At 50.4% G+C, this 24168-nt stretch overlaps 1 pseudogene; it reads left to right on the forward strand.

Annotated features, from left to right (window-relative positions):
• Positions 1 to 23165, forward strand: part of LOC123158051 (uncharacterized) — a 30127-nt pseudogene extending 6962 nt beyond the window's left edge.
• Positions 23166 to 24168: the final 1003 nt, after the last annotated feature.

Genomic DNA, 24168 nt, shown 5'->3' on the forward strand with positions numbered 1-24168 from the left:
CACGTATGATTAAAGTTGTGTAACAAATTTGAAACATGAGGTGTTCTTAGATTGTGCATCCTTATGAGTGGCGGTCGGGGACGAGCGATGGTCTTTTCCTACCAATCTATCCCTCTTGGAGCATGCGTGTAGTGCTTGGTTTTTGATGACTTATAGATTTTTGCAATAAGTATATGAGTTCTTTTGACTAATGTTGAGTCCATGGATTATACGCACTCTCACCTTTCCATCATTGCTAGCCTCTTCGGTACCATGCATTGCCCTTTCTCACCTTGAGAGTCGGTGCAAACTTCGCCGGTGCATCCAAACCCCGTGATATGATACACTCTATCACACATAAACCTCCTTATATCTTCCTCAAAACAGCCACCATACCTACCTATTATGGCATTTCCATAACCATTCTGAGATATATTGCCATGCAACTTTCCACCGTTCCATTTTATCTTTATGACACGCATTACCATTATCATATTGCCTTGCATGATCATGTAGTTGACATCGTATTTGTGGCAAAGCCACCATGCATAAATTTTCATACATGTCACTCTTGATTCATTGCCCATACCGGTACACCGCCGGAGGCATTCATATAGAGTCATATCTTGTTCTAGTTTTGAGTTGTAATTCATGAGTTTTAAATAAATAAAAGTGTGATGATCATCATTATTAGAGCATTGTCCCAAAAATAAAAATAAAAGAAGAAAGGCCAAAAAAGGAAAGGCCAAAGAAAAAAAAGAAAAAAAAGAAAGGCCAAAAGAAAAAAAGGGCCCAAAGAAAAAAAAGAAAAAAAGGGGCAATGTTACTATCTTTTTTCCACACTTGTGCTTCAAAGTAGCACCATGTTCTTCATATAGCGAGTCTCATATGTTGTAACTTTCATATACTAGTGGGAATTTTTTATTATAGAACTTGGCTTGTATATTCCTATGATGGGCTTCCTCAAAATGCCCTAGGTTTTCGTGAGCAAGCAAGTTGGATGCACACTGAGGGAGTCTTGGATTAGGGGGTGTCCGGATGGCCGGACTATGACCTTTGGCCGGACTCCCGGACTATGAAGATACAAGATTGAAGACTTCGTCCCGTGTCCGGATAGGGACTTTCCTTGGCATGGAAGACAAGCTTGGCGATACGATACGAAGATCTCCTCCCATTGTAACCGACTCTGTGTAACCCTAGCCCTCTCCGGTGTCTATATAAACCGGAGAGTTTTAGTCCGTAGGACAGATAACAATCATACCATAGGCTAGCTTCTAGGGTTTAGCCTCTCTGATCTCGTGGTAGATCAACTCTTGTAATACCCATATCATCAATATCAATCAAGCAGGAATAGGGTTTTACCTCCACCGAGAGGGCCCGAACCTGGGTAAAAACATCATGTCCCTTGTCTCATGTTACCATCCGCCTAGACGCACAGTTCGGGACCCCCTACCCGAGATTCGCCGGTTTTGACACCGACATTGGTGCTTTCATTGAGAGTTCCTCTATGTCGTCGCCTTTAGGCCCGATGGCGTCTTTGATCGTCAACCATGACACGGTCCAGGGTGAGACTTTTCTCCCCGGACAGATCTTCATATTCGGCGGCTTCGCACTGCGGGCCAACTCACTTGGCCATCTGGAGCAGATCGGAAGCTACGCCCCTGGCCATCAGGTCAGGTTTGGAAGCTTAAACTACACGGCCGACATCCGCGGGGACTTGATCTTCGACGGATTCGAGCCACGGCCGAGCGTGCCGCACTGTCTCGATGGGCATGATCTAGCTCTGCCGTCGGACAGCGCCCAGAGTGCCGCTCAGGTGTCCGCTCCGACCATTAGCTCGGAGCCGACTGCGCTAGTCGGGACGGACGGTTGGACGCCGCCCCGAGAGCAACAATCTCTATGGCGATAGAGCCGAATACCAGCCTAGTCCTTTGCAAGTCCCGTGACTCCGAGGTGCCGGACTCCGTTCCGGACTCCGAATACTCCGCACCCCTTCCGATCGAACCCGATTGGGCTCCGATCATGGAGTTCACCGCCGTGGACATCTTTCAGCACTCGTCCTTTGGCGATATCCTGGATTCACTAAAGTCTCTCTCTTTGTCAGGAGAGCCCTGGCCAGACTATGGTTAGCAGGGTTGGGATACGGACGACGAGGAAATTCGAAACCCACCCACCACCCACTTTGTAGCCACTGTCGACGATCTAACCGACATGCTAGACTTCGACTCCGAAGACATCGACGGTATGGACGCCGATGAAGGAGACGGCCAAGAACCAGCACCTATAGGGCACTGGAAGGCCACCTCATCATATGACATATACATGGTGGACACCCCCAAAGCAGGGGATGGAGATGAAAAAGCGGAGGATGACCCCTCCAAGAAGCAACCCAAGCGCTGACATTAGCGACGCCGCTCTAAATCCCGCCAAAGCAAGAACGACGAATCCGGCACCGGAGACGTCAACACCCCGGACAGTGCCGAAGACAACCCCCTCCAGCAGGATTCAGCGTGGGAGGACGAAGGAGCCAGCCCTCATGAGAGAGTGGCAGACAAAGAGGTTGAGTACGACAATTATATGCCTCCCTTCGAAGACGAGGCAAGCCTCGACGACGACGAATTCGTCGTGCCAGAGGATCCCGTCGACCAAGAGCGTTTCAAACGCAAGCTTATGGCCACGGTAAGCAGCCTCAAGAAAAAACAGCAGCAGCTTAGAGCTGACCAAGACCTGCTAGCCGACAGATAGACCGAAGTCCTGGCAGCCGAAGAGTATAAACTCGAACGCCCCTCCAAGAGTTACCCAAAGCGCAGGCTGCTACCCCAGCTAGAGGAGGAATCAACTAAACCTACATCACCAGCGTACGATGCGCCCGATCGGCCACCCAGGCCTTTCGGCCCTCAAACCAAGCCGCACCCCGGCACCGCTCTAAAAATACCAGAGCACGGGGAAACGCAACAGACCTGCGAGACATATTGGAGGATAAGGCAAGGCAAACAAGATCGATCTACGGATCGCGTGGGTGCCCCACATCACGGGACGATAACCGTCACGCCGGATATGATAAATACGGCCAGGCTGAATACAATAGACAAAGCTCATCCGAGCTACATCGCGACATAGCCCAGTACAGCGGCGCCGCACACCCACTGTGCTTCATAGACGAAGTAATGGATCATCAAATCCCCGAGGGTTTTTAACCCGTAAACATCGAATCATACGATGGCACAACTAATCCCGCGGTATGGATTGAGGATTATCTCCTTCATATCCACATGGCCCGTGGCGATGATGTACATGCCATCAAATACCTCCCGCTTAAGCTTAATGGACCAGCTCGACATTGGCTTAACAACCTGCCAGCAGAGTCAATTAGTTGCTAGGAGGACCTGGAATCCGCATTCCTCGACAACTTCCAGGGCACTTACGTGCGACCACCAGACGCCGAAGACCTAAGCCACATAATCCAGCAGCCAGAGGAATCGGCCAGACAATTCTGGACACGGTTCCTAACCAAGAAAAATCAAATAGTGGATTGTCCGGACGCCGAGGCCCTTGCAGCCTTCAGGCACAACATCCGAGATGAATGGCTTGCCCGGCACCTAGGACAGGAAAAGCTGAAATCTATGGCAGCCCTCACGACACTCATGACCCGCTTTTGCGCGGGCGAAGACAGCTGGCTAGCTCGTAGCAATAACATAACCAAGAGCCCAGGCAATTCGGATACCAAGGACAAGAATGGCAGGTCACGTCGCAACAAGCACAAGCGCCGCATTAATGGCGACAATACTGAGGATACAACAGTCAATGCCGGATTCTGAGGCCCTAAACCCGGTCAGCAGAAGAAGCCATTCAAAAGAAACCCTCCGGGCCCATCCAACCTAGACCGGATACTCGATCGCTTGTGCCAAATACACGGCACCCCCGAACAACCAGCCAACCACACCAACAGGATTGTTGGGTGTTCAAGCAGGCAGGCAAGCTAAGTGCTAAAACCAGAGACAAGGGGTTGTGTAGTGATGACGAGGAGGAGCCCCGACCGCCGAACAACAGAGGACAGAAGGGCTTCCCCCTGCAAGTGCGGACGGTGAACATGATATACGCAACCCACATCCCTAAAAGGGAGCGGAAGCGTGCCCTCAAGGACGTCTATGCGTTGGAGCCAGTCGCCCCAAAGTTCAACCCATGGTCCTCCTGCCCGATCACTTTTGATCGAAGGGACCACCCCACTAGCATCTATCACGGCGGATTCGCCGCATTGGTCCTAGACCCAATCAATGATGGATTTCACCTCACTAGAGTCCTCATGGATGGCGGCAGCAGCCTGAACCTGCTTTATCAGGATATAGTCAAAGATTAAACCCACAAAGACAACCTTTAAAGGCATCATACCAGGTGTAGAAGCCAGCTGTACAGGCTCGGTTACACTCGAAGTGGTCTTAGGATCCCCGGATAATTTCTGAAACGAAGAGTTAATCTTCGACATAGTCCCATTCCGCAGTGGCTATCACGCCCTGCTCGGACGAACCACATTTGCAAAATTCAATGCGGTGCCGCACTACGCATATCTCAAGCTCAAGATGCCAGGTCCTCGCGGAGTCATTATGGTAAATGGAAACACCGAACGCTCTCTCCGAACGGAGGACCACACAGCGGCCCTGGCGGCGGAAGTACAGAGCAGCCTCTCAAGGCAGCTCCCCAATCCGGGTGTTAAACATCCGGACAACGTCAAGCGCACCCGAAGCAACCTCCAACAAAGCCGGCTGGCACGTTACGAGCAAGCATAGCAGTGCGACCCCAACCCCAGCCCTCGCCATATGGTGATATCGGTACCACGCGTACATACTTGCGCTTTAAAAATACCATGGGCATAAGGGGAGGGGCACAACTACGACACGCCCAAAATGCGGCTCAACCGCACTTAGGGGCTCCCTATTCCGTCGTTTTCTTTTTTTATATAATTTCAGGACCCAACTATCTGGAAGGCCTGTCTGGCAGTACACTTGTCGAACACACGATGCAACAGCCAGAGCGAGAACAAGCTGCGTCAAATGTCCAGGTGGTCTCTATAACGAGTTAAATACCTGTTTTTACTTAAAGACCTGCAGCTTTCCCCTGGAGGGGGACATGTCAAATAATCCAATCCCTTGCTTCTCGCACTATTTGTATCGTTCTGCTTTCATAGCAACTCTTTTTAATAAACAATACATAGCTCTTATCTATTATTGTATTCATCTATTTTTTATACAAATATGTTCAGTCATGACATTATGCAACCGTACACTTTGGTACGGCCAATACACCAGGGGCTCAAGTACCCCATAATATGGTGTGCAAAGACCGAACACTCTCATGAGTGCGGCACCCCGAACTTATAGCACTATATGCATCGGCTCCGAATCATGTCTTGGGTCAATAGTTGGGTTTGCCCGGCTCCCATGTTTTGGTACCTTACGTTCCGCATTGTTGGCTAAGGTAGCGCTGGGAGAACTACTGCGATTGTGTCCCAGTTGAGTTGGGTTAACACCTTAGTAGAGAAAGCTAAAACTGACCGTCATGATAGTGCGAGAGACCGGTCGCTATTCGCGAGGTTTTTCGAGTCCCTAAAGACTTATGCCGCTTCGAGCGAGGAGCCGGATTCATCTGGCATAGGCGTGGATAGTGCCCCGAACTCGGTCTTCCGAATACTAGGGGCTTCGCCGAAATTTAAAATTATAGAATTCTATGGCTAAGTGAGAGTGATAAAGCATTATAAGTCCGACGGCCTGGTTCGTTGTGCTGAGCGCCTCCCTAGATGGACCCAAGAATGGGAACAAGAGCGCTCAGGTTTATCCCGAAAACCCCAGCACTCGTGGCATGGGGGTAGAAGCCGACGACTTGCATCTCTCTGATTTGATAAACGGCCGCACACAAGGTAATATTTTAAATTAACAAGCGTTGCTTAGCGCACATGAACAAAGTTTTCAGCGCACAGGATAACAACATGCGAGTCTACTCAAAAATTACATCTTTGGAGCACTCACCCGCTATAATGCGGGCACCCTTCAGGACGCCCTTATAATACATCTCGGGCGTGCGATACTCCTTGCCCGGCAGTGGCGGGTCCGTCACAAGCTTCTCCGCGTCCAGCTTGCCCCAGTGCACTTTAGCACGGGCAAGGGCCCGACGGGCACCCTCAATGCAGGCGGAGTGCTTGATGACCTCAATCCATGGACAGGCGTCCACCAGCCGCTGCACCAGACCGAAGTAGCTCCCAGGCATCGCCTCCTTAGGCCACAGCCGAACTATGAGACCCTTCATGGCCTGTTCGGCCACCTTGTGGAGCTCGACCAGCTGCTTCAGCTGGTTGCTAAGGGGCACCGGATGTCCGGCCTCAGCATACTGAGACCAGAATACCTTCTCCGTCGAGCTTCCTTCCTCGGCCCGGTAGAATGCGGCAGCATCGGACACACTGCGGGGTAGATCTGCGAAAGCTCCTGGAGAGCTCCGGATTCGGGTAAGTAACAGGTAATTCACTTTCATGTGCTTGCTTTGCATGAAGAAGGCCTTACCCGCCGCTATCTTCTTTATCGCCTCAATTTCCTGGAGGGCTTTTTGGGCTTCGGCCTTGGCGGCTTTGGCACTCTCAAGAGCCGAGGCAAGCTCGGACTCTCGAGTCTTCGAGTCACGCTCCAAGCCCTCGTGTTTTTCCACGAGAGCCTGGAGCTCTTGCCGCACCTCCGCCACCCGCGCCTCTTCCTTCTCTCGCTCGGTGCGCTCCAAGGCCGCACTGCTTTCGGCCTTGGACACTGCCTCCTTCAGGGTCGCCACCTCATTCGTGGCCCCTGCGATACCCACGTTATTCCTGTCATTTTTTGCAACCAAATCCTTTTCTATAAGGTACTACTTTAATAAGGTATCACTTACCTTCCTTGTCCTCGAGCTGCTTCTTGGCACGGCCGAGCTCATTCTCGGACCGCTCGAGGCTCTGCTTCAATGCATTGACCTCCACAGTCAGTGCGGCAGAGGTTAGCAGCGCAGCCTGCATTCCCATATTGACATATTCCTGTTAGACTCCTGCGTATATCTTTTTAGATTCTTAGCTTGGCTTTTCTTTCCGAACACCAAACCGAGCATCAGGGGCTACTGTCTATGCGGTAATATTCTTACATATCCTAAAAACTTACCTCAAAGCCTGTTAGAAGGCTGGTATAGGCTTCAGTCAGCCTGCTCTTAGCGGACTGAACTTTTCGGATCACCACACTCATAATAGTGCGATGCTTCTCATCGACAGAGGCGCCGTTAAGCGCCTCCAACAGATTATCCGGCGCCTCCGGTTGGACGGAGGCCGCCGGCGTCGCATTCTTGCCCTTCTTGTGAAGGGGCCGCCCGCAAGACTCCGGAACCACTGAAGGTTCCGGTACGGAGTCCGGCACAGGGCCGGACTTATAGCACTCTGGGGTTTTAGCCCCCTTTCGCCCGGTGTCCGGGAGGTTGCCTTGTGGCGCCTCCAGGACGACCTCCTCCTGGTTGGGCCCCTTTTGGGACTCCGCCGCAGTGTCTTCTGCGTCGCGAGGGGAGGAGGCCGTCGGAAGTGAAGTACTATTCACATCCGACGAACCCAGGGAGCCGCTCGACGAAGCGGGAAACTCATCCTTGGGCGGGCTACATGGTTGTATTCGGTGTTAGAAGACATTATGCAACAAATAAAAAATCATAAGTTATTTTGGAATCCGGACAGTTACGATCTCTCCAGGGGCTTGGCCCTCGAGGGCCACTCCTCTTCGTCGTCAGCGGCGTTGGTAGAGTAGTCCGGAGGAAGGGTCCTTCCCTTCTTGGACCCTCCGGCCTCCCCAGTTGGGGAGGCCTTCCTTTTCTTCTCTCCCCCTGATAGGGGAGAAGCCTTTTTCTTCTCCTCCTCGTCTTCGCGGGAGGAGTCCGCCTCGGAGTCATCAGATGATGAGTCTGACAACACCTGATGACGGGAACTCTTTCGAGTTCCCGTGGCCTTCTTCTTGGCCTTCTTCTCCGGCACCATGTGAGGTGCCAGAACCAGCAGCCCTGTCAAGCGGGCGTCCGCTGGGTCTTCTGGCAAAGGAGCCGGACAATTAACCTGCTCGACCTTCTTCAGCCAGTCCTGTCAAAGGTAAGGGAGTTTAGATCCCGCATAGTATCAAACTATGAAAAAGTGTCCTGTAAAGAGTAAAATATCTTACCTCGTCGGCTTTACGCCGCGAGCTGAATCCGCGATCTTCAGTAGCGGATGCGGGAGCCTCGGTGCCCTTGAACAGCACCTTCCAGGCATCTTCGAACGTAGTGTCGAAGAGCCCGCTCAAGGTTTGGTGCTGTGCCGGATCAAACTCCCACAATTTGAAGGCATGTTGTTGGCACGGGAGGATCCGGCATATGAGCATGACCTGGAGTAGTTGACAAGCTTGACATTCTTGTTCACCAGCTTTTGGACGCAGGCTTGGAGTCCGGTCAGCTCTTCTGAATCTCCCCACGTTAGGCCCGTCTCTTTCCAGGAGGTAAGCCGTGTGGGGAAACCAGATCAGAATTCGGGGGCCGCCGCCCATTTGGGGTCGCGCGGCTCGGTGATGTAGAACCACCCCGATTGCCACCCCTTTATTGTCTCCACAAAGGAGCCCTCGAGCCATAGGACGTTGGCCATCCGGCCCACCATGGCACCTCCGCACTCCGCTTGGTGGCCGCCCACTACTTTCGGCTTGACATTAAAAGTCTTTAGCCATAAGCCGAAGTGGGGCTGGATGCAGAGGAAGGCCTCGCACACGACGATGAACGCCGAGATGTTGAGGATAAAGTTCGAGGCCAGATCGTGGAAGTCCAGGCCATAGTAGAACATGAGCCCCTAGACGAATGGGTGAAGAGGAAAACCCAGTCCGCGGAGGAAATGGGGAAGAAAAACAACCCTCTCATGGGGCCTGGGGGTGGGGATGAGTTGCCCCTCATCTGGAAGTCGGTGCGCGATGCCGTTAGACAAGTATCCGGCCTTCCTCAACTTTCTGATTTGCCCCTCCGTAATGGAGGAGGCCATCCATCTACCTCCCGCTCCAGACATGATTGGAGAAGGTTGAGGTGGGAAGTGCAGGCTTGGGCGTTGGAGCTCGAGTGTGCAGGGACGGATAAGCACAGGAGGAAGAAGGCGTAAATGGAAAGGGTAGATCCTTATCCCCTTATATGGGCGGCCGCAACTACGAGCCCCCACTGGCCTAATAAAACTCGCTTATCCCCCAAGCGTCACGGTTAATGGCGCGGTTGGGTTACCCACGCTCGTATTGATGAGAATCCCGGAATAAGGGGACACAATCTCTGCTTCGACAAGACGTGCCAAGGAAACCGCCTCGCTAAACACGCTGAGGTGGAACAGTAAAACAATTCGAATAGAGGCTTGACCGTGGCATAATGTCACGCTGCGGAGTACGCCAGCAGATTAGATTTGTGCGGAAATTATTCTCTCTACGGTGGTATGTGGAGCTTATTTTTGCAGAGCCGGCCACTATCCTTGTGTTCAACATCTTCTATGAAGTATTCGGAGGAGGAACCCGCCTTGCAATGCCGAAGACAATTTGCGCACCGGACTCGTCGTCATTGAAGCCAGGTTCAGGGGCTACTGAGGGAGTCCTGGATTAGGGGGTGTCCGGATGGCTGGACTATGACCTTTGGCCGGACTCCCGGACTATGAAGATACAAGATTGAAGACTTCGTCCCGTGTCCAGATAGGGACTTTCCTTGGCGTGGAAGGCAAGCTTGGCAATACGATATGAAGATCTCCTCCCATTGTAACCGACTCTATGTAACCCTAGCCCTCTATGGTGTCTATATAAACCGGAGAGTTTTAGTCCGTAGGACAGATAACAATCATACCATAGGCTAGCTTCTAGGGTTTAGCCTCTCTGATCTCGTGGTAGATCAACTCTTGTAATACCCATATCATCAATATCAATCAAGTAGGAGTAGGGTTTTACCTCCAGGGCCCGAACCTGGGTAAAAACATCGTGTCCCTTGTCTCCTGTTACCATCCGCCTAGACGCACAGTTCGGGACCCCCTACCCGAGATCCGCCGGTTTTGACACCGACACACACCCACTAGTTTCTTTTGTTGAGCTTTCATACATTTATAACTCTAGTGCATCCGTTGCATGGCAATCCCTACTCCTCATGTTGACATCAATTGATGGGCATCTCCATAACCCGTTGATTATCCTCGTCAATGTGAGACTTTCTCTTTTTTTATCTTCTCCACACAATCCCCATCATCATATTCTACTCCACCCATAGTGCTATATCCATGGCTCACACTCATGTATTGCGTGAAAGTTGAAAAAGTTTGAGATTATTTAAGTACGAAACAATTTCTTGGCTTGTCATCGGGGGTGTATAAGATGGGAGCATTTTTATGTGACGAAAATGAAGCATAGCCTAACTATATGATTTTGTAGGGATGAACTTTCTTTAGCCATGTTATTTTGAGAAGACATGATTGCTTTGATTAATATGCTTGAAGTATTACTATTTCTTATGTCAATATGAACTTTTATTTTGAATCATTTGGATCTGAACATTCATGCCACAGTAAAGAAAATTACATTGAGAATTATGCTAGGTAGCACTCCACATCAAAAATTCTGTTTTTATCATTTACCTACTCGAGGACGAGCAGGAATTAAGCCTAGGGATGCTTGATACATCTCCAACGTATCTATAATTTTTGATTGTTCCATGCTATTATATTACTCGTTTTGGATGCTTATGGGCTTTACTTTACACATTTATAACATTTTTGGGACTAACCTACTAACCGGAGGCCCAGCCCGCATTGCTGTTTTTTTGCCTATTTTAGTGTTTCGAAGAAAAGGAATATCAAACGGAGTCCAAACGGAATGAAACCTTCAGGAGCGTGATTTTTGAAACGAACGTGATCCAGAGGACTTGGAGTGCAAGTTAAGAAGTAATCGAGGTGGCCACGAGGGTGGAGGGCGTGCACCCCCCTACTAGGCGCGCCCCCTATCTTGTGGGCCCCTCGGGCGGCCACCGACGTACTTCTTCCTCCTATATATACCCACGTACCCCGAGAACAACAGAGGCGACCACGAAAAACTATTTCCACCACCGTAACCTGCTGTATCCGCGAGATCCATCTTGGAGCCTTCGCCAGCACTCCGCCGGAGGGGGAATCGACCATGGAGGGCTTCTACATCAACACCACAGCCTCTCCGATGAGTTGTGAGTAGTTTACCGCAGACATTCGGGTCCATAGTTATTAGCTAGATGGCTTCTTCTATCTCTCTGAATCTCAATACCATGTTCTCCTTGATCTTCTTGGAGATTGTCGGTGTTAAAACCGGCGGATCTCGGTAGGGGGTCCCGAACTGTGCGTCTAGGCGGATGGTAACAGGAGACAAGGGACACGATGTTTTTACCCAGGTCCGGGCCCTCTCGGTGGAGGTAAAACCCTACTCCTGCTTGATTGATATTGATGATATGGGTATTATAAGAGTTGATCTACCACGAGATCAGAGAGGCTAAACCCTAGAATCTAGCCTATGGTATGATTGTTATCTGTCCTACGGACTAAAACCCTTCGATTTATATAGACACCGGAGAGGGCTAGGGTTACACAGAGTCGGTTACAATGGGAGGAGATCTTCATATCATGTTGCCAAGCTTGCCTTCCACGCCAAGGAAAGTCCCTATCCGGACACGGGACGAAGTCTTCAATCTTGTATCTTCATAGTCCGGGAGTCCGGCCAAAGGTCATAGTCCGGCCATCCGGACACCCCCTAATCCAGGACTCCCTCAGTAGCCCCCGAACCAGGCTTCAATGACGACGAGTCCGGCGCGCAAATTGTCTTCGGCATTGCAAGGCGGGTTCTTCTCCAACTCCATATACTTATAGAATAGTGTCCGGCTTCTGATAAATGCTGCGCTCCTTGGCTTCCACACCCAATAAAGGCCATCGTCCACGTGTCGAACGAATGCAAAAAGCCAGGGTATTTTTACATTTTCCCCCCTAGCTGCGCAAATGAGCCGCCTATAAAAAGAGACGAGGATCTAGATCCGAATCATACCATCCTCCTCCCGCGAGTATTCATCGGAGCGCCTCTGACAAAAATCCATTCCATCATGGACAGTCGATGCGGCTCCTCCTCTCGCGCTCCCAGCCCTCAGCCTGGAGTTTGGGAGAGATGCTCAGTCCCGCACAGCGAGCTAGTGGCGCTCCAAACCAAGGGATTTCTTCCCCCAGCCTTCATGGTTCCGGTTCGAGCCGGACTCGCCACCTACAAGGGCGGAAAACAGGCGGAGAGCATCCCCAATCCCTCCAAAGGAGAGCGGGTATGCTTTGTCCCTTATCTAATAAGAGGACTCGGATTTCCAATACATCCGTTCCTCCGGGGGCTCCTGGAGTTCTACGGCCTCCAGCTGCACCACCTTACGCCTGTCTCCATTCTGCACATCGCGGGCTTCGTGGCCCTTTGCAAGCTGTTCTTGGGCGTCGAGGCTCATTTTGCACTGTGGAATAGATTATTCTGCCTCGTACCCCGTTCTTATGAGGGGTCAATATATCAAGTGGGCGGAGCCGAACTATGGCGCATCGCTGGGACCGGATATCTATTTGGAACCCCGAAGAAGGCATCCGAAGACTGGCCTTCGGAATGGTTTTATATAGAAGACGCCCCGCTACCGGATCGAGTTCGGATCGGCCTCCCGGAGTTCGGTAATGCTCCTCCAAAGAAATGCCTAAGTTGGCGTCCGCGGAGCCCTCAACGGGAGAATGACAGGGACGTCATGTACCTGATGGACCGAATAAGATTATTGGCTCATTCCAGATTGACCATGATTGGGGTCATGGCCACATGCATTATGCGGGGGGTGCAGCCACTCCAATATAGGGGCCACCCCATGTGGGATTTCAACGGGGAGGATGATGCCACCCGCCATGGCCGTAAGGGGCCGGGATCAGTCGCTGATTTGGTGAAGATCTTGTCTGGCCTGTACAAAGGGGAAAAGGAGGATTTTCTCCGTGTTAAGCCATTGAATGGATTTTCTATGAACAATCCTCGAAGCTGGGTAAGTGGACATTTTCTTTTTGCTCATCTGATCCTCATTCCCACGGTTTAGTATCTCACTTCTGTGATTTCGGTGCAGGAACTGTGCCGGGCTGTAGAGGATATACACAACCCACCTCCACAACCCGAGGATCCGGAACGGTCCCTCGATCCGGCCTCCGAAGAGGATCCGGATATAAAGGTGGAGTTGATCGACGGGGTGTTCCACCAACTTAGCATTGACAATGTGTTCGTTGCCATTACGGCCGATTACCCCGGAATATTTCCAGCTTCCCCGGTAATTGTGACTGAAGCCCTGATACCATGACCCATCCATGCTTATTTCTGATCACCGCATACCGATGGTGTCCTGCAGGAGGTACCTTTGAGGCGGGAAGCCGAGCCCGCGGCGGCTGGCCAACAAGGGGCAGCTCGGCCCAGCAGGCGGAAAAGAAGTGCGGTGCGGATCGAGACGTCACCGCAACGGTATGGCGTGCCTCCGTGTCTCAAGGAAAGATTCCTAGAAGGCATGCTAACGCTCGTGATTTTTTCAGGAGAAAGAGCGCTCGCCGGACTGTGTCCGGAGAGGTTGTCAATCGAGCCTCCGCCAGCCAGGCTCCAACGCCAGGTCTGGAGGGGGAGACAAACACAAGGCGCGCGTCGGATGCTCCTCCAACGGAGGATGCCGACAGATTGTCCGCCACCAGATCTGAGGTGGAGAGCGCCATGAATCACAGGCGCCGCCGGACAATTCTTCGTGACGCATGTTTCTCCCAGAGGCCTTGAACGCCTTTAGTTTGGGAGATGCGCACCTCCGTGCCGCTCAAGATGGTCTAGCCAGAGCCACGGAGCAGTATGTGAAAGACATACGGGTGAGGAATTTTGACGGTTATATATGCCAGTAGCCCCCGAGACTTAAAATAGTTAGAATAACTGATTTAAGGATCATTTGTTATGCAGGATCTTACAGAAAAGAATACCCACCTATCCCAGGAGCTTCAAGAGTGCAAGGCCCAACTTGAGGCTGCACTAGCCGCCGCAGGGGGAGCCACAGAGACCCCCTCCGGTAATATATATTTCGAAAGATAAGTAGTTTATGAAGTGCGGCGTGTGTATCAGTCTGACAATAATATTGCAGATGGCGCCGGACTAGATCCGGACAGGCAACAGCTCCTACGCCAACTAAAGGCTGGCGAGAGCGTGCTGACGAGGGTGAGGTAAGAGAAGAACAAACTTCAAGACGCCAATACCCAGCTAGGCGAGGAACTAAAGGATGTTCGTATTCAGCTGTCTGCTTCCGTAAAGGAGAATCGGCGACTTCGACGCGGCATTTTTAGTAAGTGCTTGAGCGAATTCTCGAAAAAAAATCGGCGAGGAAGTCGATTGACAGAGCTATGTCTGTAGGTCTGCTGACAGGTCGTCCTGCGGAGGAAATGCCCGATTCAACGGGGGACCTTCTTCCCGAGCTGTTGCAACTGCACGAACGAGTTCGGCAGGCAATGCAGGGCGTCGTCCAGGCTATGTGGCCATCCCTCTCCATGCCCGAAGGCCTTGGGGAGCTTGCAAAGAAGCTTGAGGGAGTGCGGCAGCGCTTCTGGTTGTGGAAGATATCGGCCTGTCGTCAAGGTGCCAGGGAGGCCTGGGCCATGGTGAAGACTCGGTACACGAAGGCGGACCCGAATCACATGGCCGAGGTTGGCCCTATGGGTCCGGACGGAAAGGAGATCCCTGTCAGTTTAGTATATGGCCAGGTAGAACTGGCTGCCAAGTATTCTCAACAGGATTGTAAATTAGACCGCCTGTTGGATGGTATTGAAGAAGAATATACCGAGTCGGATTGACTCTGTAATGTAAAATGACATGAAAAATGCCTTCTAGCCGGATTGTAGATCGTTTGTCATTGCGGACCTTTTCGCTTCGACCTCTGGACCCTATAGTCCGGAGTGTGTCCGAATACCCTCTCGATTATGTAAGAACCGGGGCATGCGTGGAGACAAGGCGTAGGGGTCATAATTGCTTTAGCAGACAAGTGCCCAACTAGTTATGTTATATTACATGGTTAGTAAGAAACATCTTCCAGGGAGAATAGTTCCGTTAGGGGTTCCTTTCCCTGGGAGGCATGCCCTAAAGTGCATGTCCGAACTGCTAAAAAGAGCAGAAAAGCATCTGGGAGCAGATAAAAAACAAGAAAAATCATCTTTTAGTTCACCGACCGAATATTCCCTTAAGAACGCTAGCTTTCGGCTTCACCCAGTCTGAGGTACACATCCGGCTGACCCGGCAGTAACAATCGTAGAGGTGCTCCCTTTACCACCTAGCCGAACGAACGGGAACGTAGGGGTAAGCACAGGAGCCAGGCAACCCAGCTTGGCCAAAACTTAAGTCATATCGATGCATATAATGGTGTATAAAAGGTTCATGCGGAAGTGTCACACATGTTTTCGGCATGAGGCCCGTTTACATAAACTTCTGATAAAGAAGCCCCCAGGTATGATGAGCGCGGGTGGCGTGTCAAGCATGTGCGAACAATGCGCAAGCAAGCCCCTAAGGGCTTGGGAGAAGGGAAAAAAGGGATGAAGAGGGAGGGAAATGCCAGACAGCTAATGTGAAAATAATAATAATAGTAAAGGGGACAGAGGAAGGAGACGAACACGGAGTCCGGCGCTAGGCGTAGAATCTTCGTAGGCGTGTTGCGTTCCATGGGTTCGGCTCGAGTCGGTTGTCCGATGCGTTTCGCAGACGGTACGCTCCACCAGTTAGTACTTGGTCGATTATGAAGGGATCCTCCCATTTGGGCTTTAGTTTGTCCTTTTTCTTGTTCGACAGGCGTAGAACTAGTTCGCCAACGTTATAAGTTTTGGCCGTACTTCTCTGCTTTGATATCGTCGAGCCTGCTGTTGATAGAATGCGGAACGGGCTTTTGCCACGTCGCGCTCCTCCTCCAATATGTCCAAGCTGTCCTGCCGATCGAGCTCGGCTTCTCTTTCTTCGTACATGCGCACGCGAGGTGAGTCATGAATTATGTCGCAGGGCAGGACTGCCTCTGCGCCGTATACCATAAAAATGGTGTGAATCCGGTAGTGCGATTCGGCGTGGTCCGCAGCCCCCAGAGTACGGAGTCGAGCTCCTCTACCCAGTGCGTGTTAGATTCCTTGAGGGATCGCACTAGTCTGGGTTTGATGCCGCTCATGATGAGACTGTTGGCTCGCTCGACTTGACCGTTAGTTTGTGGGTGATAGACTGAAGCGTAGTCGAGCTTGATGCCCATGTTTTTGCACCAGAGTTTAACTTCGTCGGCCGTGAAGTTTGTGCCGTTGTCAGTTATGATGCTGTGGGGGACGCCGTAACGGTGTACAACCCCGGATATGAAGTCTATCACTGGTCCGGATTCGGCCGTCTTTACAGGCTTGGCCTCTATCCATTTGGTGAATTTGTCCACCATGACCAGTAGATATTTTTTCTTGTGGGTTCCTCCTTTAAGGGGTCCAACCATGTCAAGCCCCCAGACCGCAAAAGGCCAGGTGATGGGTATGGTTTGTAGGGCGGTAGGCGGCATGTGGCTTTGATTAGCGAATAATTGGCAACCGACGCATCGCTGCACTAAGTCCTGAGCGTCTGTCCGGGCCGTCGGCCAATAAAATCCGGTACGGAAGGCCTTGCTTACGAGGGCCTGGGCTGCGGCGTGGTGCCCGCCTAGTCCAGCATGAATTTCAGCCAGAAGATTTCGCCCTTCTTCTTCAGAGATACACCTTTGAAGGACTCCGGTTGTGCTCTTCTTATAAAGCTCTCCCTCCTGGACTTTGTAGGCTTTAGATCGCCGCACTATGCAGCGGGCCTCGTTTTGGTCCTCGGGAAGTTCCTGCCTAGTTAGGTAGGCTAGGAATGGTTCTGTCCACTGGGCAATGACTGCAATTATTGTGTGGGCTGATGGTGTTGCTTCGTTGGCAGAGCCACCAACTGTGTCAGAATGTTTGGTGAGGGGTAGTGTGGCTGTGTCCGAGCTGTTGTTTCCGAACTCTCCCTCCCATGTTACGGATGGCTTGAAAAGCCTTTCTAGGAAGATGTTGGGAGGGACGGCATCGCGCTTTGAGATGATGCGTGCCAGCACGTCTGCTGCCTGGTTGTTCTCCCGAGCTATATGATGAAATTCGAGCCCCTCAAACCGGGCTGACATCTTTAAGACGGTGTTGCGATAAGCTGCCATTTTCGGATCTTTGGTGTCAAAGTCTCCATTTATTTGGGATACCGCAAGGTTTGAATCCCCACGGACCTCTAGGCACTGAATGCCCATGGAGACTGCCATCTGGAGACCATGTAGAAGGGCCTCGTATTCGGCTGCGTTGTTGGAGTCCGTGTACATTATCTGGAGTACATATTGGACTGTATCTCCTGTAGGGGACGTCAACACGATGCCAGCCCCCAGGCCAGCCAACATTTTCGAGCCGTCGAAGTGCATGATCCAGTTGGAATATGCGCCGTACTCTTTAGGGAGCTCGGCTTCGGTCCATTCAGCGATGAAGTCAGCCAAAACCTGCGATTTGATAGCTCGCCGTGGCTTGTAAGTTATATCGAACGGGAGGAGCTCAATGGCCCATTTGGCAATCCGGCCCGTTGCGTCGCGGTTGTTTATAATATCATTAAGAGGTACTTCGGATGCCACTGTTATTGAACACTCTTGGAAATAGTGTCGCAGCTTCCGGGATGCCATGAACACCGTGTATGCTATCTTTTGATAATGCGGGTACCGTGACTTGCATGGGGTTAGGACAGTGGACACGTAGTAAACTGGTTTTTGGAGAGGAAACTTGTGTCCGTCCGTTTCTCGTTCGACGACGAGCACCGCGCTTACAACTTGATTGGTTGCCGCGATGTATAATAGCATTGGTTTGCCCGTATTGGGCGCGGCCAGGACCGGATTTGTTGCTAGTATGGCTTTGATTTCTTCGAGTCTGGCCGTGGCGGCATCCGTCCACTCGAAGTGTTCGGTGCGCCACAGGAGGCGATAAAGGGGTAATGCCTTTTCTCCTAAGCGGGAGATAAAGCGGCTTAGAGAAGCCACGCATCCGGTCAATTTTTGTATTTGCTTGAGGTCTTTTGGGATATCCAATTGCGACAGAGCTCGGATCTTGGCTGGGTTTGCCTCAATTCCTCTACCGGATACAATGAAGCCCAAGAGCTTTCCGGCTGGCACGCCGAAAACGCATTTTTCTGGGTTGAGCTTAATGTCATATGCTCGGAGATTGTCGAATGTGAGCCTCAAGTCGTCTACTAGAGTTTCGACATGTTTGGATTTGATGACCACGTCATCTACGTATGCTTCAACTGTTTTGCCGATCTGGTTGGCCAGACATGTCTGAATCATGCGCTGATATGTTGCGCCGGCGTTTTTGAGCCCGAAGGGCATCGTGTTGAAGCAGAATGGGCCGTATGGGGTGATGAATGCCGTTGCGGCTTGGTCTGACTCTGCCATCTTGATTTGGTGGTAGCCAGAGTATGCATCGAGGAAACACAATGAATCGTGTCCTGCAGTGGCGTCGATGATTTGATCAATTTGGGGGAGGGGGAAGGGATCCTTTGGGCAGGCTTTATTTAGGTCTTTGAAATCAACACATAGGCGCCAGGATTTGTCCTTCTTTGGTACCATCACCAGGTTTGCTAGCCAGTCCGGATGTTTTATATCTCTGATGAATCCGGCTTCCAGTAATTTTGCTAGCTCCTCTCCCATGGCTTGTCTCTTGGGTTCGGAGAAACGCCGAAGAGTCTGCTTAACGGGCTTGAACCCTTTTAGGATGTTCAGGCTGTGCTCGGCCAGCCTGCGTGGGATTCCTGGCATGTCTGAAGGGTGCCAGGAAAAAATGTCCCAATTTTCTCGTAGGAATTCTCTGAGTGCGGCGTCTACATCAGGTTTTAGTTGTGCCTCGATGGAGGCCGTTTTTGTGGCGTCCGTTGGATGGACTTGGAACTTGACTATTTCGTCTGCTGGCTTGAAGGAGGTGGACTTGGATCTTTTGTCGAGTATCACATCGTCCCTGTCCACCGTGGAGCGCAACACAGTTAGTTCCTCAGCCGCCAGGGCTTCGGATAATGCCTCAAGGGCCAGTGCGGCCGTCTTGTTTTCGGCATGGAGCGTTGTGTCCGGATCACTAGCAAGAGTGATGATTCCGTTGGGTCCGGGCATTTTGAGCTTCATGTACCCGTAATGGGGTATAGCTTGAAAAATTGTGAATGCTTCTCGCCCTAACAGAGCATGGTATCCGCTGCTGAACGAGGGCACTTGAAATGTGACCTCCTCGGATCTATAATTATCCGGCGTGCCGAACACCACGTCCAGTGTGATTTTCCCTGTACAACATGCTTCCCGACTAGGGATTATTCCTCTAAAGGTTGTGTTGCTTCGCTCAATGCGACTCCAGTCTATTTCCATTTTTCGCAGTGTTTCCTCATAGATGAGGTTCAATCCGCTGCCGCCGTCCATGAGTACCTTTGTAAGCCGGAAGCCGTCCACTATCGGACTGAGGACCAATGCAGCTGGTGCTCGAGCTGACCGGAATTTAGGTTCGTCACTGGCATTGAAAGTAATAGCCGTGTCACTCCATGGATTTATTGTTGCTACCTGGTAGACTTCGGCAAGGCTGCGGAGCGTTCGCTTCCTCGCATTGTTCGATGCGAAGGTCTCGAAGACTGTTGACACCGTACTGGCGTTTCTGGGGTGGTGCTCTGTGGATTCTGGAGTTAGAAGCTCCTCGCCGCTCCTGGCCACCTGCCGGAGTATCCAACATGCTCTAAGGCTGTGAGTTGGTGCGACTTCCCCTGAACTATGAATTTTACAGGGTCCATTGAGCCATCCCTCCAATACGGTCCCATACCCTGTAGAGGGTTTTTGTTTTTTGCTGTTTGGCTTAGGTGCCTGGCGATAATGCGCCCTTTTGTTTCAGACTGGGATTGTATTCAGGGCAGGATTGTCCCAGAATTTTGTTTCGGTTTTCCGAACGCTTTTTGTCGCATAGTACTTTTGTACTATGGGTGTCAAGTTGGCGAAGCGTGTAATTTCGCGACGACTTATGGCGTTGAGGATTCCGATGTCCATACAGTTGTTACAGAAGAATGTAATTGCATCCTTCTCACGGCAGTCATTTATCCTGTTAATAACCAGGAGGAATCTGGCCCAGTAGTGGTGTACTGTTTCCCCGGGCTCTTGCCGTATTTGGGATAAATCCCTTATAGTTGGGTGGGCGGGTGGATTTAAATCCGAAACCTCGCCCGATCTAAGACTCAGGGCCAAGAAATTTCTGAATCTGGAAGCTTGTTTTCTTGGACGTTGTTTGATGAATCGAGCCTGCTGCCTGACTTCAGGTTCAGGGCTTGGGTGACATCCTCCCCTCCGCGGATATCCGGCTTGGAGGAGTCGGGAATCCGGACACATCTGGTCCTTAGGATGGGCGAAGATTCACCGCGTTGTTCTTCCACCACTTCAACATGGTGGGTGACCTGGGGAGAGTCAATCTCTCTCTGATCGGGTTTAAGCCCCATCTGTCCATAATCTGTAGTGACTCCCAGGGCGGCGATGCGATCCAAGAGCTCGTTTAGAGGAGAGAGCTCCATCGGATCTAACTGCTCGGCGAGTTCCGAGCTGATCTGGAGGTTGCTTTCGATGACCCAAGAGGTCATCGCCGGCGCGGCGACCGAACAGGTGGTCATTAAAAACCTGCCTAGCCGGATAGTTTGGCCGACAGCCAAAGCTTCTTTAGCAACAGCACCGTCTTTAAAGACGGGGTGCGGGATCCTTCCTGTTGGTGACGACACAGAGGAACTCTTAATGAAAGCACCAATGTCGGTGTCAAAACCGGCGGATCTCGGGTAGGGGGTCCCGAACTGTGCATCTAGGCGGATGGTAACAGGAGACAAGGGACACGATGTTTTTAGCCAGGTTCGGGCCCTCTCGGTGGAGGTAAAACCCTACTCCTGCTTGATTGATATTGATGATATGGGTATTACAAGAGTTGATCTACCACGAGATCAGAGAGGCTAAACCCTAGAATCTAGCCTATGGTATGATTGTTATCTGTCCTACGGACTAAAACCCTCCGGTTTATATAGACACCGGAGAGGGCTAGGGTTACACAGAGTCGGTTACAATGGGAGGAGATCTTCATATCGTATTGCCAAGCTTGCCTTCCACGCCAAGGAAAGTCCCTATCCGGACACGGGACAAAGTCTTCAATCTTGTATCTTCATAGTCCGGGAGTCCGGCCAAAGGTCATAGTCCGGCCATCCAGACAGCCCCTAATCCAGGACTCCCTCAGAGATCTATTCGATGTAACTCTTTTTGCGGTGTGTTTGTCGAGATCCGATGAATTGTGGGTTTATGATCAAGTTTATCTATGAGAAATATTTGAATCTCCTCTGAATTCTTTTATGTGTGATTAAGTTATCTTTGCAAGTCTCTTCGAATTATCAGTTTGGTTTGGCCTACTAGATTGATCTTTCTTGCAAAGGGAGAAGTGCTTAGCTTTGGGTTCAATCTTGCAGTGTCCTTTCCCAGTGACAGCAGGGGCAGCAAGGCACGTATTGTATTGTTGCCATCGAGGATAAAAAGATGGGTTTTATATCATATTGCATGAGTTTATCCCTCTACATCATGTCATCTTTCTTAAGCCGTTACTCTGTTCTTTATGAACTTAATACTCTAGATGCATGCTGGATAGCGGTCGATGTGTGGAGTAATAGTAGTAGAAGCAGGCAGGAGTCGGTCTACTTGTCACGGACGTTATGCCTATATACATGATCATGCCTAGATAATCTCATAATTATTTGCTTTTCTATCAATTTCTCGACAGTAATTTGTTCACCCACCGTAATACTTATGATATCTTGAGAAGCCACTAGTGAAACCTATGGCCCCCGGGTCTATCTCTTATCATATAAGCTTTCAATCTACTTTTATTTGCATCTTTACTTTTCCAATATATATTATAAAATACCAAAAATATATTTATCTTATCATATTATCTCTATCAGATCTCACTTTCGCAAGTGGCCGTGAAGGGATTGACAACCCCTTTATTGTGTTGGTTGCAAGTTCTTGTTTGTTTGTATAGGTGCGTGGGACTTTTGAGGAGCCTCCTACTGGATTGATACCTTGGTTCTCAAGAACTGAGGGAAATACTTACTCTACTATTGCTGCATCACCCTTTCCTCTTCAAGGAAAACCAACGCAAGCTCAAGACATAGCAGTTGTCAATCCCTTTCGGGTACGGCGCCTCAAGATTAAATCTGAGAATGGTTTTGTTGTAACCGGGTTTGTTGGTTCGGTTTCTCTATGTGGGTATGTGTAGTTCGGGTGTTAAGGGGCCGACTCTGACAATGGTTTAATTTAGTTCGGTTTTGTGTATCAAATGGTTGGGTATAATCAGGAATGGGCTCAAACAGTTATGGTTCCAAAAAGTTAAACCCATGGGTCGTGCGCGGTTTGGGAGAACTATTTTAGGCCTATTTGCTCCATGGTTGCCTATAACAGAGTACATGGTCGGTGTGGGGCTGCACGCAAGGTGTTTGCTGAAAGGTGTTTTGAGGACTTCCCGTCCTGCTTCGGGGAGAGCGGGGTCCAGATCGCAGACACAGTGTCGTCCTTGAGCAGCGCTGGTAAGGGTGCGACGCTGAACATGGTCACCTGCCTCTACCTTATGCAGTTCGCTCGCCGGCCCTGCGTCATCTCCGTCACCTGTTGCAAGGGCCTCATAGGGTAGGGCGTCAACATCGTCATCAATGGTCTGTCCGGCAAGAGCCTCTGCAAGGCGGACATCAAGCTCGGGCTTTTCTCCAAGAAGAAGGGCTCCAAAAGCCTCGACATTGACGGCGGCAAGGTCGACATCTTCTAGGGCCTGATGGCCGCTAGGTCCAGCATGGAGCCAAAGCCGCTGGAGGGCTTCTTCGTCACGCTGGTGTTCGACCTCGAACTGGTGCTCCTGCTCGGCGACACGAAGAAGGGTGCGTACAACAAGACCGCCAACCAGCCGGCGCTGAACGAACGCGGCCAGGAAGGTGCACATTTACGGCAAGAAGATTTTACTCTGCAGTTCTGCGACAATGGCCAGTTCCATGATAGTTACATAGTGTGACACTGTTGACCTCAAGGTTCAGTAGTAGGACGAGCACACCAGGTTGCTCTACGTTGCACTACCAATCCAGGTTCAGCAGTTGATGCTCTCATGCCATGGCAAATCAAGAAGCAAGATCAAAATGAAAATATGATTAATTGATCTACTAGCTTGTCGGCCATGAATCCGACCTTGCAGGTGACCATCTTACTAAACCACCTGGATGTTAGCTTGCGAGTTGCCTTATGTGTTGACCCAGTAGAGCAAACAGTTTTGAACCCACTTTAGAAAATGGTTTTAATCATCAATGGGCACTCGGTTTAGTTTAGTTTGGTGTAAAGATCGGGTGGGTTTGGTTTTAGTTGGGTTGATAATTTTTTAAATGGGTTTGGTTATGGTTGGGCTGGCATAAATTTTCGTGTGGGTTCAGTTGAGGTATGGTGAAGTTTTCAAACCATCCTCAGGTTTACTCAATATAGGCAAATAACGTGAGATAAAAGTGTTAGATAGGATAAATATATCGCGGAACAAATAAATTACAGCAAGGTATTTTTGTATTTTTGGTTTAATAGATCTGAAAATAAATGCAACGGAAAATAGATCGCAAAGGCAAATATGATGAAAAGAGACCCGGGGGCGTAGGTTTCACTAGTGGCTTCTCACGAGAAAAATAGCAAACGGTGAGAAAACAATTACTATTGGGCAATTAATAGAACTTCAAATAATCATGACGATATCCAGGCAATGATCATTATATAGGCATCACGTCCAAGATTAGTAGACCGACTCCTGCCTGCATCTCCTACTATTACTCCATACATCGACCGCTATCCAGCATGCATCTAGTGTATTAAGTCATGGAAAAACAGAGTAATGCAATAAGAACGATGACATGATGTAGACAACATCCGTTTATCTATTATGAAGATATGGATCCCATCTTGTTATCCTTACTAGCAACGATACATACGTGTCGGTTCCCCTTCTGTCACTGGGATCAAGCACCGTAAGATCAAACCCACTACAAAGCACCTCTTCGCGTTGCAAGA

This window comes from Triticum aestivum, chromosome 7B (genome assembly GCF_018294505.1).
Source record: "Triticum aestivum cultivar Chinese Spring chromosome 7B, IWGSC CS RefSeq v2.1, whole genome shotgun sequence".
In the NCBI taxonomy this organism is placed as follows: Eukaryota; Viridiplantae; Streptophyta; class Magnoliopsida; order Poales; family Poaceae; genus Triticum; species Triticum aestivum.